General features: G+C 38.8%; 1 protein-coding gene, 1 non-coding gene and 1 pseudogene across 22 annotated transcripts in view; 1 reads left to right on the top strand and 2 right to left on the bottom strand.

Moving 5' to 3' along the window:
* RALYL (RALY RNA binding protein like) overlaps positions 1-13,762 on the bottom strand; it is a 737,403-nt gene that overhangs the window by 234,647 nt on the left and 488,994 nt on the right. The window lies entirely within an intron of this gene.
* LOC115899702 overlaps positions 1-13,762 on the bottom strand; it is a 90,220-nt pseudogene that overhangs the window by 7,662 nt on the left and 68,796 nt on the right.
* LOC115899870 lies at positions 12,783-12,889 on the top strand. The gene has a single exon (XR_004059458.1). It is a non-coding gene; the product is annotated as a U6 spliceosomal RNA (small nuclear RNA).

The raw sequence follows: 13,762 nt of genomic DNA, 5'->3' as shown, positions 1-13,762 counted from the left end.
AGGAGATTTTGGGCTGAGACAATGGGGTTTTCTAAATACACAATCATGTCATCTGCAAACAGGGACAATTTGACTTCTTCTTTTCCTAACTGGATACCCTTGATTTCTTTCTCTTGCCTGATTGCCCTAGCCAGAACTTCCAACACTATGTTGAATAGGAGTGGTGAGAGAGGGCATCCCTGTCTTGTGCCAGTTTTCAAAGGGAATTTTTCCAGTTTTTACCCATTCAGTATGATATTGGCTGTGGGTTTGTCATAAGTAGATCTTATTATTTTGAGGTACATTCCATCAATACCGAATTTATTGAGCGTTTTTAGCATGAAGGGCTGTTGAATTTTGTCAAAAGCCTTTTCTGCATCTATTGAGATAATCATGTGGTTCTTGTCTTTGGTTCTGTTTATATGCTGGATTATGTTTATTGATTTGCAAATGTTGAACCAGCCTTGCATCCCAAGGATGAAGCCCACTTGATCATGGTGGATAGGTTTTTGATGTGCTGCTGAATCCGGTTTGTCAGTATTTTATTGAGGATTTTTGCATCGATGTTCATCAGAGATATTGGTCTAAAATTTTCTTTTTTTGTTGTGTCTCTGCCAGGCTTTGGTATCAGGATGATGTTGGCCTCATAAAATGAGTTAGGGAGGATTCCCTCTTTTTCAATTGATTGGAATAGTTTCAGAAGGAATGGTACCAGCTCCTCCTTGTACCTCTGGTAGAATTCAGCTGTGAATCCATCTGGTCCTGGACTTTTTTTGGTTGGTAGGCTATTAATAATTGCCTCAATTTCAGAGCCTGCTGTTGGTCTATTCAGGGATTCAACTTCTTCCTGGTTTAGTCTTGGAAGAGTATAAGTGTCCAGGAAATTATCCATTTCTTCTAGATTTTCTAGTTGATTTGCGTAGAGGTGTTTATAGTATTCTCTGATGGTAGTTTGTATTTCTGTGGGGTCGGTGGTGATATCCCCTTTATCATTTTTTATTGCGTCTATTTGATTCTTCTCTCTTTTCTTCTTTATTAGTTTTGCTAGTGGTCTGTCAATTTTGTTGATTTTTTCAAAAAACCAACTCCTGGATTCATTAATTTTTTGGAGGGTTTTTTGTGTCTCTATCTCCTTCAGTTCTGCTCTGATCTTAGTTATTTCTTGCCTTCTGCTAGCTTTTGAATGTGTTTGCTCTTGCTTCTCCAGTTCTTTTAATTGTGATGTTAGAGTATCAATTTTAGATCTTTCCAGCTTTCTCTTGTGGGCATTTAGTGCTATAAATTTCCCTCTACACACTGCTTTAAATGTGTCCCAGAGATTCTGGTATGTTGTATCTTTGTTCTCATTGGTTTCAAAGAACATCTTTATTTCTGCCTTCATTTCGTTATGTACCCAGTAGTAATTCAGGAGCAGGTTGTTCAGTGTTGATGTAGTTGAGCGGTTTTCATTGACTTTCTTAGTCCTGAGTTCTAGTTTGATTGCACTGTGGTCTGAGAGACAGTTTGTTATGATTTCTGTTCTTTTACATTTGCTGAGGAGTGCTTTACTTCCAATTATGTGGTCAATTTTGGAATAAGTGCGATGTGGTGCTGAGAAGAATGTATATTCTGTTGATTTGGGGTGGAGAGTTCTATAGATGTCTATTAGGTCCACTTGGTGCAGAGATGAGTTCAATTCCTGGATATTCTTGTTAACTTTCTGTCTCGTTGATCTGTCTAATGTTGACAGTGGAGTGTTGAAGTCTCCCATTATTATTGTATGGGAGTCTAAGTCTCTTTGTAAGTCTCTAAGGACTTGCTTTATGAATCTGGGTGCTCCTGTATTGGGTGCATATATATTTAGGATAGTTAGCTCTTCCTGTTGAATTGATCCCTTTACCATTATGTAATGGCCTTCTTTGTCTCTTTTGATCTTTGATGGTTTAAAGTCTATTTTATCAGAGACTACGATTGCAACCCCTGCTTTTTTTTGTTCTCCATTTGCTTGGTAGATCTTCCTCCATCCCTTTATTTTGAGCCTATGTATGTCTCTGCATGTGAGATGGGTCTCCTGAATACAGCAGACTGATGGGTCTTGCCTCTTTATCCAGTTTGCCAGTCTGTGTCTTTTAATTGGAGCATTTAGTCCATTAACATTTAAGGTTAATATTGTTATGTGTGAACTTGATCCTGCCATTATGATATTAACTGGTTATTTTGCTCGTTAGTTGATGCAGTTTCTTCCTAGCCTCGATGGTCTTTACATTTTGGCATGTTTTTGCAATGGCTGGTACTGGTTGTTCCTTTCCATGTTTTGGGCTTCCTTCAGGGTCTCTTGTAAGGCAGGCCTGGTGGTGACAAAATCTCTAAGCATTTGCTTATCTGTAAAGGATTTTATTTCTCCTTCACTTATGAAACTTAGTTTGGCTGGATATGAAATTCTGGTTTTAAAATTCTTTTCTTTAAGAACGTTGAATATTGGCCCCCACTCTCTTCTGGCTTGTAGAGTTTCTGCCGAGAGGTCTGGTGTTAGTCTGATGGGCTTCCCTTTGTGGGTAACCCGACCTTTCTCTCTGGCTGCCCTTAAGATTTTTTCCTTCATTTCAACTTTGGTGAATCTGGCAATTATGTGTCTTGGAGTTGCTCTTCTGGAGGAGTATTTTTGTGGCGTTCTCTGTATTTCCTGAATTTGTATGTTGATCTGCCTTACGAGGTTGGGGAAGTTCTCCTGGATGATATCCTGAAGAGTGTTTTCCAACTTGGTTCCATTTTCCCCCTCACTTTCAGGCACCCCAATCAGACGTAGATTTGGTCTTTTTACATAATCCCATACTTCTTGCAGGGTTTGTTCATTTCTTTTTCTTCTTTTTTCTTTTGGTTTCTCTTCTCGCTTCATTTCATTCATTTGATCCTCAATTGCTGATACTCTTTCTTCCAGTTGATCGAGTCAGTTCCTGAAGCTTGTGGATTTGTCACGGATTTCTCGTTTCATGGTTTTCATCTCTGTCATTTCATTTATGACCTCTGTATTAATTATTCTAGCTATCAATTCTTCCACTCCTTTTTCAAGATTTTTAGTTTCTTTGCGCTGGGTACGTAATTCCTCCTTTAGCTCTGAGAAGTTTGATGGACTGAAGCCTTCTTCTCTCATTTCGTCAAAGTCATTCTCTGACCAGCTTTGATCCGTTGCTGGCGATGAGCTGCGCTCCTTTGCAGGGGGAGATGCGCTCTTATTTCTTGAATTTCCAGCTTTTCTGCCCTGCTTTTTCCCCATCTTCGTGGTTATATCTGCCTCTGGTCTTTGATGATGGTGACGTACTGATGGGGTTTTGGTATAGGTGTTCTTCCTGTTTGATAGTTTTTCTTCTAATAGTCAGGACCCTCAGCTGTAGGTCTGTTGGAGATTGCTTGAGGTCCACTCCAGACCCTGTTTGCCTGGGTATGAGCAGCAGAGGTTGCAGAAGATAGAATATTGCTGAACAGCGAGTGTACCTGTCTGATTCTTACTTTGGAAGCTTCCTCTCAGGGGTGTACTCCACCCTGTGAGGTGTGGGGTGTCAGACTGCCCCTAGTGGGGAATGTCTCCCATTTAGGATTCTCAGGGGTCAGGGACCCACTTGAGAAGGCAGTCTGCCCATTCTCAGATCTCAACCTCCGTGTTGGGAGATCCACTGCTCTCTTCAAAGCTGTCAGACGGAGTCGTTTGCATCTGCACAGGCCTCTGCTGCTTCCCCTTTTGTTGTTTAGCTGTGCCCTGTCCCCAGAGGTGGAGTCTACAGAGACAGGCAGGTTTCCTTGAGCTGCTGTGAGCTCCACCCAGTTCGAGCTTCCCAGCGGCTTTGTTTACCTACTTAAGCCTCAGCAATGGCGGTCGCCCCTCTCCCAGCCTGGCTGCTGCCATTTCGGTTAGATGGCAGACTGCTGTGCTAGCAATGAGGGAGGCTCCGTGGGCGTGGGACCCTCCCAGCCAGGTGTGGGTATAATCTCCTGGTGTGCCCGTTTGCTTAAAGCACAGTATTGGGGTGGGAATTACCCGATTTTCCAGGTGTTGTGTGTCTCAGTTCCCCTGGCTAGGAAAAGGGATTCCCTTCCCCCTTGTGCTTCCCAGGTGAGGCAATGCCTCGCCCTGCTTCAGCTCTCGCTGGTTGGGCTGCAGCAGCTGACCAGTACCAATTGTCCGGCACTCCCCAGTGAGATGACCCCAGTACCTCAGTTGAAAATGCAGAAATCACTGGTCTTGTGTGTCGCTCGCGCTGGGAGTTGGAGACTGGAGCTGTTCCTATTCGGCCATCTTGCTCCACCCCTTCTTTTTTTTTTTTTTTTTTAACATCTGCACTATTGGCATATATCTTCTTATAATCGAATTTTAAATAAACATAGTAAGAATAAATCCAAGAAACAACTTTAACTCAAACTATGCTTACTTTGTATACAATTTGCTTTCAAAAATTTAAGAAGAAATGTATCTTCTAAATGTTCTGTAATCTTGGATTTCATGTGTAATAACCTAGTAAGCCAGCACTGACTACACTAAGAGCTTAACAGAGGAAATTTTGTTTATCAAATTTTATTGAGTATTCTCCATATGCTAAAAATATGCTAAGAATAAAAGACAAATGGTCATGTCCACCTGGATTATACAGCCTTGATGAGATAATGATAAAAAGAATTACCTTTGAAGTACTTTTGAAGTACTGTGTAATGCCTTTGGAAGAAGTAGGAAGAGCCAGAAAGAACTACAAAAGAATGCTGCGTTTAGAGTAATGTTGAACGATGGGGCAGTCACAGCCAATATCATACTAAAATGGGCAAAAGCTGGAAGCATTCCCCTTGAAAACTAGCACCAGACAAGGATGGCCTCTCTCACCACTTTTATTCAATATAGTATTGGAAGTTCCAGCCAGGGCAATCAGGCAAGAGAAAGAAATAAAAGCATTCAAATAGAGAGGAAGTCAAACTATCCCTGTTTGCAGATGACATGATCCTATATCGAGAAAACCCGATTGTCTCAGCCCAAAAGCTTCTTAAGCTAATAAGCAACTTCAGCAAAGCCTCAGGATACAAAATCAATGTGAAAAAATTACTAGCATTCTTATACACCAACAACAGTCAAGCCAAGAGCCAAATAAGAAATGAACACCCATTCACAATTGTCACAAAAAGGATAAAATACTTAGGAATACAGTTAATTAGGAACGTAAAAGATCTCTACAAAGTGAACTACAAACCATTGCTCAAAGAAATCAGAGATCACACAAATTTTAAAAATTTTAAAAATTCCATATTCATGGATAAGAAGTATCAATTTCATGAAAATAGCCATATTGCCCAAAGCAATTTGTAGATTCAATGTAATTCACATTAAACTACCATTGCCATTCTTCACAGAATTAGAAAAAAATATTTTAAAATTCTTATGAAACTAAAAGGGAACCCAAATTGTCAAGGCAACCCTAAACAAAAGAAACAAAACTGGAGGCATCACACTACCCAACTTCAAACTATACTACAGGGCTAGACTAACCAAAGCAGCATGGTACTGGTGTAAGAACAGACACACAGACCAATGGAACGGAATGGAAAACCCAGAAATAAGACTGCACACCTACAATTATCTGATCTTTGACAAACCCAACACAAGCAAGCAATGGGGAAAGTATTCCCTATTCAATAAATTGTGTTGGGATAATAAGCTAGCTATATGCAGAAGATTGAAACTGGACCCCTTCCTTACAACATATACAAAAATCAACTCAAGGTGGATTTTAAATGTAAAATTTAAAACTGAAACCTATAAAAATCCTAGAAGACAACCTAGGCAATACCATTTAAGATATAGGTATAAGCAAAAATTTCTTGACAAAGACACCAAAAGCAATTGCAACAAAAGCAAAAATTGAAAAAATGAGATTTAATTAAACTGAAGAGCTTCAGCATAGCAAAAGAAACTATCAACAGAGTAAACAGATAACCTAAAGAATGGGAGAAAAGTTTTGCAGTTTACCCATCTGACAAAGGTCTAATATTCAGCATCTAAAGGAACTTAAACACATTTACAATACAATGAACAACCCCATTAAAAAGTAGGAAAATAACTGAACAGACACTTTTCAAAAGAAGACATACATGTGGTCACCAAGCATATGACAAAAAGCTTAACATCACTGATCATGCAAATCAAAATCACAATGAAATACCATCTAACACCAGTCAGAATAACTACTATGAAAAAGTCAAAAAATAACAAATGCTGGCAAGGTTGTGGAGAAAAAGGAACACTTATACACTGTTGGTAAGAGTGTAAATTAATTCAGCCTTTGTGGAAGACAGTGTAGATTCTCTGCAGATTTGACTAGTGCAATTACATGAACACATTTACAGAAACTGGAACTTTTTGGTTGATATGGTTTGGTTGTGTCCTCACCCAAATCTCCTCTTGAACTGTAGCTCCCACAATCCCCACATGTCATGGGAGGGACCTGGTGGGAGGTAACTGCATCATGGGGGCAGGTTTTCCTGTGTTGTTCTCATGATAGTGAAGAAGTCTCATGAGATCTGAAGGTTTTATAAAGGGCAGTTACCCTGTACATGCTCTTTTGCCTGCCATGTAAGATGTGCCCTTGCTCCTCCTTTGCCTTCTGCCATGATTGTAAGACCTCCCCATCCATGTGGAACTGTGAGTCTATTAAACCTCTTTTTCTTTATAAGTTACCCACTCTTGGGTATTTCTTCATAGCAATATGAAAATGGACTAATACAGTAAATTGGTACTAAGTAGTGGAGTGCTGCTGTAAAGATACCCAAAAATGTGGAAGTGACTTTGGAACTGGGTAACAGGCAGAGGTTGGAACAGTTGGAGGACTCAGAAGAAGACAGGAAAATGTGGAAATGTTTGGAACTTCCTAAAAACTTGAAGGGCTCATAAGACAAGATGTGGGAAAGTTTGGAACTTCCTAGAGAATTGCTGAATGGCTGTGACCAAAATGCTGATAATGATATAGACAATAAAGTCCAGGCTGAGGTGAACTCTGATGGAGATGAGGAACTTGAAGAGAAATGGAGTAAAAGTGACTCCAGTTATGCTTTAGCAATGGGACTGGCAGCATTTGACCCTGCCCTAGAGATCTGTGAAACTCTGAACTTGAGAGAGATGATTTAGGGTATCTGGTGGAAGAAATGTCTAAACATCAGAGGCTGTATGGAAACGCCTGGATGTTCAGGCAGAAGTTTGCTGCAGGGGTGGAGCCCTCATTGAGGACCTCTGACAGGGCAGTGTGGAAGGGAAATGTGGGGTTAGAGCTCCCCTACCAACACAGTCCCCACTAGGACACTGCTTAGTGGAGCTGCAAGAAGAGGGCCACCATCCTTCAGACCCCAGAATGGTAGATCCACCAACAGCTTGCATTGTGTATGTGGAAAAGACACACACACTCAATGCCTGCCCATTACAGCAGCCAGGAGGGAGGGCTGTATCCCGCAAAGCCACAGGGACAGAGCTAGCCAAGACTGTGGGAGCCCACCTCTTGCATCAGCATGACCTGGATGTGAGACATGGTGTCAAAGGAGATCATTTTGAAGCTTCAAGATTTGACTGCCCCACTGGATTTTGGACTGGTATAGGGTCTATAGACCCTTTGTTTTGGCCAGTTTCTCCCATTTGGACATGTATTTACCCAATGCAGTTATCTCCATTGTATATAGGAAGTAACTAACTTGCTTTTGATTTTACAGGCTCATAAACAGAAGGAACTAGCCTTATCTCAGATGAAATTTTGAAATGTGGGACTCTGAGTTAATGATGAAGTGAGTTAAGAGTTTGGGGGACTGTTAGGAAGGCATGATTGGATTTGAAATGTGAGGATATGAGATTTGATAGTGGCCAGGGGCAGAATGATATGATTTGGCTGTGTTCTCACCCAAATCTCATCTTGAATTATAGCTCCCATAATCCCCATGTGTCTTGAGAGGGACCCAGTGGGAGGTAATTGAATCATGGGGGTGGGCTTTCCCATGCTGTTCTCATGATAGTGATTAACCCTCATAAGATCTGGTGGTTTTATAAAGGGCAGTTCCCCTGCACACACACTCTTGCCTGCTGCCATGTAAAACATACCTTTGCTCCTCCTTCACCTTCCACCACGATTATGAGGCCTTCCCAGCTATGTAGAAATGTGACTCCATTAAACCTCTTTTACTTTATAAATTACCCAGCCTTGGATATTTCTTTATAGCCATGTGAAGAATTACATAATACATTGGTATAAGACATTGTGACATTTTTTACATAATTTTTATAATCATTACTTTGTTTGAGGGACATCAGATGTCTGACATTTCTCTTTCTCAAGGGACAGTCAACAGAAATTGCTAATTTGCATATAAGCATTGTATTCAATATGAGTTGAATGTGCAGCAGAAAGAGTTGTGTAACTCAAGTGGGAAAAGTATAAAAAACACCAAAAGAGTTTTGAAGTCCTTCATGTGTAATTTTAGGGGAAAAATACTAAAAGTGATCCTAGGCAGAGTGTCCATGACCAGGATCCCATTATCAGTGGGAAATTAGTACAAGAGGTGGGCGGTTATTATTAGTGTTTTTTTGTTTTTGTTTTTTCCCAGCATGAAATAGTCAGAGAAGATGCCTTAAAATGAAGAAGAAGAAGAAGAAGAAAAAAAAAAACCCTGCTTCAGAGGAACAAGCTCTCAAGAATTTTGATGTCAAATAAGCAAGAATCAGCACCAATCCCCTTGGGGGTGTTTTGAGACTAAATTAAGAAAGATGAATATAAAGAGAGACTGAAAAGACTAGGAATCAGTGGAAATGAGCACTCCTAGTTTGCAAACTGCTCTATTTACAAAGAGGTGCATCAAATAGCAAAATACTTGGTGTTTGATTGAAAATAAATTAAGTTATACTTACTTTAATAAGTAGATAATTTTAGAGAATTTTTCATTTACAAAGCTATGGTATGAATCTAGGGCAGGAGTTGGACATACCTTCTCCATTAGTAATGGAAGTACATCATTTACTTGAGGTCTGGACTGTAAAAAGTGAATGGCCATCTTATATGATAGGGTGTTTTGAATCCTTGACATTTGCTGTGAACAGACTTGATCAAAAACATGCTCAGCTCCATAATCTTAAGCAAATTAATGCAGGAACAGAAAACCAAATATCACATGCTCTCACTTACAAATGGGAGTTAAACACTGAGCACACATGGACATAAAGATGGGAACAACAGACACTGTGGACTACTAGAGTGGGGAGGGAGGGAAAAGATTGTGGGCTGAAAAACTAACTATTGGGGCCTATGCTCACAACCTGGATGCAATATACCCATGTAACAAACCTGCACAGGTACCCCCTCTATCTAAAATAAAAGTTGAAATTTTAAAAATGCTCAGAAGCACATGGGTTTTCCTAAATGGGAATGCCCAAATGGCTCTGCCCAAGCCCAGAGACTATTCATGATCAACTAGTGTCAACATTTAGTGAAAGGGATGAATACCGAATTACTTTGGTTTAACATACAGAGTCAAAGTGTACCCAGTGAGATGGACTGTGCAGTGGTGATCTGACGAAATCAACACTAGGCTGAAAGTTGTGGCTGTGAATCCTAGTTATCTATTACTATATTACGTCATTTCAAAGGGTAGGACCACGTTTTATTTTTCTATGTGTATCTGGAAAGACACATGAATATAATAGGCCTTGATAATCATTGAGTAAATGATTATGAATGAATGGATGGATGGATGGATGGATGGATATGTTGTTGAACACTTAACTTCAATAGCTCTCCTGTAAATTATCTGACATTTACCAGTAAATTTTTCGGATTCTTGATTGTCTACTTTTTGATTTATGTTCTGTAAATTTTTTAAAAAATCCTTTAATATCCTTCTCTGTCTTATCAGGTTATTTCTGAGCTCTAACTACCCTACTTTGGTCTCACTCCATTATTGACCAAGCTCTAATAATAGTCATCATAAGCAAAATTATGTTGTCATCTTTAAATCCTTCCTCACATCCACTCACCAGAATGACTGTTCTATTTGTACAGTGTCTCAGTAATACATGCCTCTCTAATGCCAACTGTAATTACCCAAGTTTAGATAATAACTTTGTAAGTGACCTTGCTACCCCAACAAACTGACTCAAAGTGTCTTCTCAGCATAATGTTGGAACTCCCACCCATTCTATACTCTAACCACCTGGATCTACTACCTTTCCACTTTTAAATCACTGAGTTTGTCTTTATTACAGGTGTTCTGTTTTAAATAATGCTCCAAGTCCCCATCCCCTGTTACATACATACACACACATCAAAGTTTTATTCCTTTAAGACCTTTACCAAAACTCACTCCATGACTATTTCTCTTTTTCACTCAGGCAGAATTTATTACTTTCTTGCTCTGGGCTCCAACAATAGCATTCATTACTCTATTGAAATAAGCTGAAGGACAATGTGAAATAAGGTTTTAATCCTGTTTGAATCCCTTAAACTAGCATAGTGACTATTCAGTAAGCATTTCCTGATTATCATATACCTTGACAGACACAGAACGCCATGAAATGAAGTGGTAATTTATAAAATGATTGCCTGCCATTATCACACACCTCTTCATCATCAAAGGAATTAAGTCATGGAGGAAACAGCCTATAAACAGATGCCTTAGAGGATTAAAAATAGTAATGAAAAAGAATTTTAAAAGGCTATTGTCTCTATGGCATGATTTTCCTGCAGACCACCATGCACTCCTCAGCCTATGTGGAATGTCCATTTTCTTGCTCATTCTCAGAAAAGCACTGCCATCCTCCCTAGGTTATATAACTCCAGGCAAGTTTTCAGATTGATTCCCTAAACACTAAGTCCCACTAAGTTACTTGTTGGGCTGTTTGGTTCTCAGTGTAGATCAGGAATGGTATAAGATATATTGGTTACATTCTATCATACCAGAAACAAGGAAGTTATCAGTGATGACCGAGGTCAAGTCTAAAGTTCTCTGGAGCCAATCTGAAGTGGTTGTCATTGATCAAAGTTGGGTTTATTCAGGGAAAAAAATTGTAATGGACTGAGGAGATTAATTTTTAAAAACATGAGTTCACAATAACAGGAAAAATCCTTCAGCAGTCTACTTTAACTGATATTTAAGTACCAACTCATCATTTTGAAAACTGGTAAAGAAGCAAGCCTTTATCTTGATTTTCTTATATTCACTGTACTGCAACATAACTAAATAGTCAATCAGAGTAGTTTCTTTCCACAGAAAATTGTGGCAAATAAATTAAGAAGGAGTAAAAGAAAATAACCACTTAAAGTCCTTGACAAAATACTGGATTTAGGGAATGAAAATAATGGTCCATAAAATCCAAAAGGACACTTAAAACAGGTAGCATGCGTCTCCTGATGGCAGTACTCAACATTACCTATGAAGTATTCCAGCCCATACTCGAACCTGAATGTGAACAAGTCTCTAGACTGAGCTAACAGTTTATAGGCTATACAAGAGGCAAGGAGAAAAAAAAAGTAAACATAAATAGAAGGTCGAAATAAGCAAAAAATCCATAGGACAAATTACCTGTTTTCTTCTGCAAATGAATTAAATGGCAAAACAGAAAAGAGAAAAAGGAACTTCTTCCTTTCGTTTTAAAATCCCGTGCCCAGCTTCCTCACTTTTACGTAACTTAAATTTACCCTCACAATGTTGAACTTATCATTCAGGAATGTAATCACAGATTACTTGTCTTTCCTAATGATACGGCAGAAACAATGTCTTGTTAATTTCGTATTAGCAACTACCACCAGAGTGCCCAGCACACAGTTCATAACAGGTGCTCAATGAATGTTTGCAGAATAAATAAATGAGTAAACTCCAAGCACCATCAACTTGTCCTTTATCTCAATGTTATAATTCATTTTCTTCTTACTACATCTGGGAGTATGAAGCAAGAGAACCTCAGTGGAAGAAAGGTGGCACAGAAAAGTTTTCATTTGACCTCAGATAAATGTTTACAAAGCTTGCTCTTTATGAGTATTCTCAGTATTTGTTACACATTAGTACCTCCTGGGAAAATTTTAAAAATACATATGGCTGGTCCCATAACCAGACATGTTGATGTATTTGCTTTTGAATGGGACCCAGAAACAATATTGTTTTGTAACTCCTCAGTTGGCACAAACGCAGGGCCAGGATAAATTGCTCTGCATCATTTTCAATGCCTTTCCATTCCACATGTCTCTCAAACTCTAACCTCCCATAAGTACAGAGTTCTTTTTTAGGTTCATTGTTAAATATTTATCTTTGTGTGTGCCTGTATACATGTGTGTGCACATGCGTGCTCATTTTCATATGCATATTTTGTTCACATGAATAAATATGAAGGCCCTTTTCCAATAGTGCATCTTCACTATGGTCTCAGAAGTAAGAGACTCAGGTCATGAAGCCAATAACAAGCAAAACAGGCTAGTATTTCAGAGCAATGTAAAAATATGTTATGGTGGTTAGATACATACATTAAAGCTGACTCTTCATGCAAGAATAGAGCCAACCTTGGTTGGCAGAATCAAAGATCTGTTATCTTTGTTTTACTTACAAAACATATACAGATCTACAAGTATATCAATACCTGAACCATTAGGGTGATTGTTAGTTCTCTATGTGATAAGACCAATATATATCCAGAAAATACTAGATAAAATAACAAGTGGTCTAGTATTGTCTTTTTTGTTGTTGTTGACAGATTTTTTAGTATGATCTTTTATTTGATGATATAACAGAGATGAAAAATAGTTTAGATGCCTTAGTCAACACTTGTGTTTGTGCTTGCTTTGGCAGCACATATACTAAAACTGAAATGATACAAAGAAGATTAGCATGGCCCCTGCGCAAGGATTACATGCAAATTCGTGAAGTGTTCTGTATTTCTCCAGGAGTTGGATTTTGAAAAACAATAATGAAATAGACTTCTAGCTAGCTAATAAAAAAGAGAAAAGAGAAGATTCAAATATACACAATCAGAAATGATAAGGGGATATCACCACTGATGCCACAGAAATACAAACAGCCATTAGAGAATACTATAAACACCTCTATGCACATAAACTAGAAAATCTAGAAGAAACGGATAAATTCCTGGACACATACACCCTCCCAAGACTGAAGCAGGAAGAAACTGAATCCCTGACTAGACCAATAATGAGTTCTGAAATTGAGGCAGTAATAAGAAGCTACAAACAAAAAAACAGCCCAGGACCAGACAAATACTACTAGAGGTACAAAGAAGAGCTGGTACCATTCCTACTGAAATTACTCCAAAAAATTGAGAAGGAGGGACTCCTCCCTAACTCATTCTGTGAGGCCAGAATCATCCTGATTAAAAAAAAAAAAAAAAAAAAAAAAAAAAAACTGGTAAAGATACAACAAAAAAAGGAAACTTCGGGCCAATATTCCTGATGCAGATCAATGCAAAAATCTTCCACAAAATACTGGCAAACCAAATCCAGCCACACATCAAAAGGCTTATCCACCACGATCAAAGAGACTTCATGCCCAGGATGCAAGGTTGGTTCAACATACACAAATAAATAAGTGTGATTCATCACATAAACAGGACTAAAGACAAAAACAACATGCTTATCTCAATAGATGCCAAAAAAGCCTTCAATAAAATTCAACATCCCTTCATGTTAAAAACTCTCAGTAAACTAGGTATTGAAGGAACATACCTCAAAATCATAAGAGTCATATATGACAGACCCACAACCAATATCACACTGAACAGGCAAAAGCTGGAAGCATT

The sequence above is a fragment of the Rhinopithecus roxellana genome, chromosome 9 (assembly GCF_007565055.1).
Source record: "Rhinopithecus roxellana isolate Shanxi Qingling chromosome 9, ASM756505v1, whole genome shotgun sequence".
In the NCBI taxonomy this organism is placed as follows: domain Eukaryota; kingdom Metazoa; phylum Chordata; class Mammalia; order Primates; family Cercopithecidae; genus Rhinopithecus; species Rhinopithecus roxellana.
This window is presented reverse-complemented; position numbering and strand designations above follow the sequence as displayed.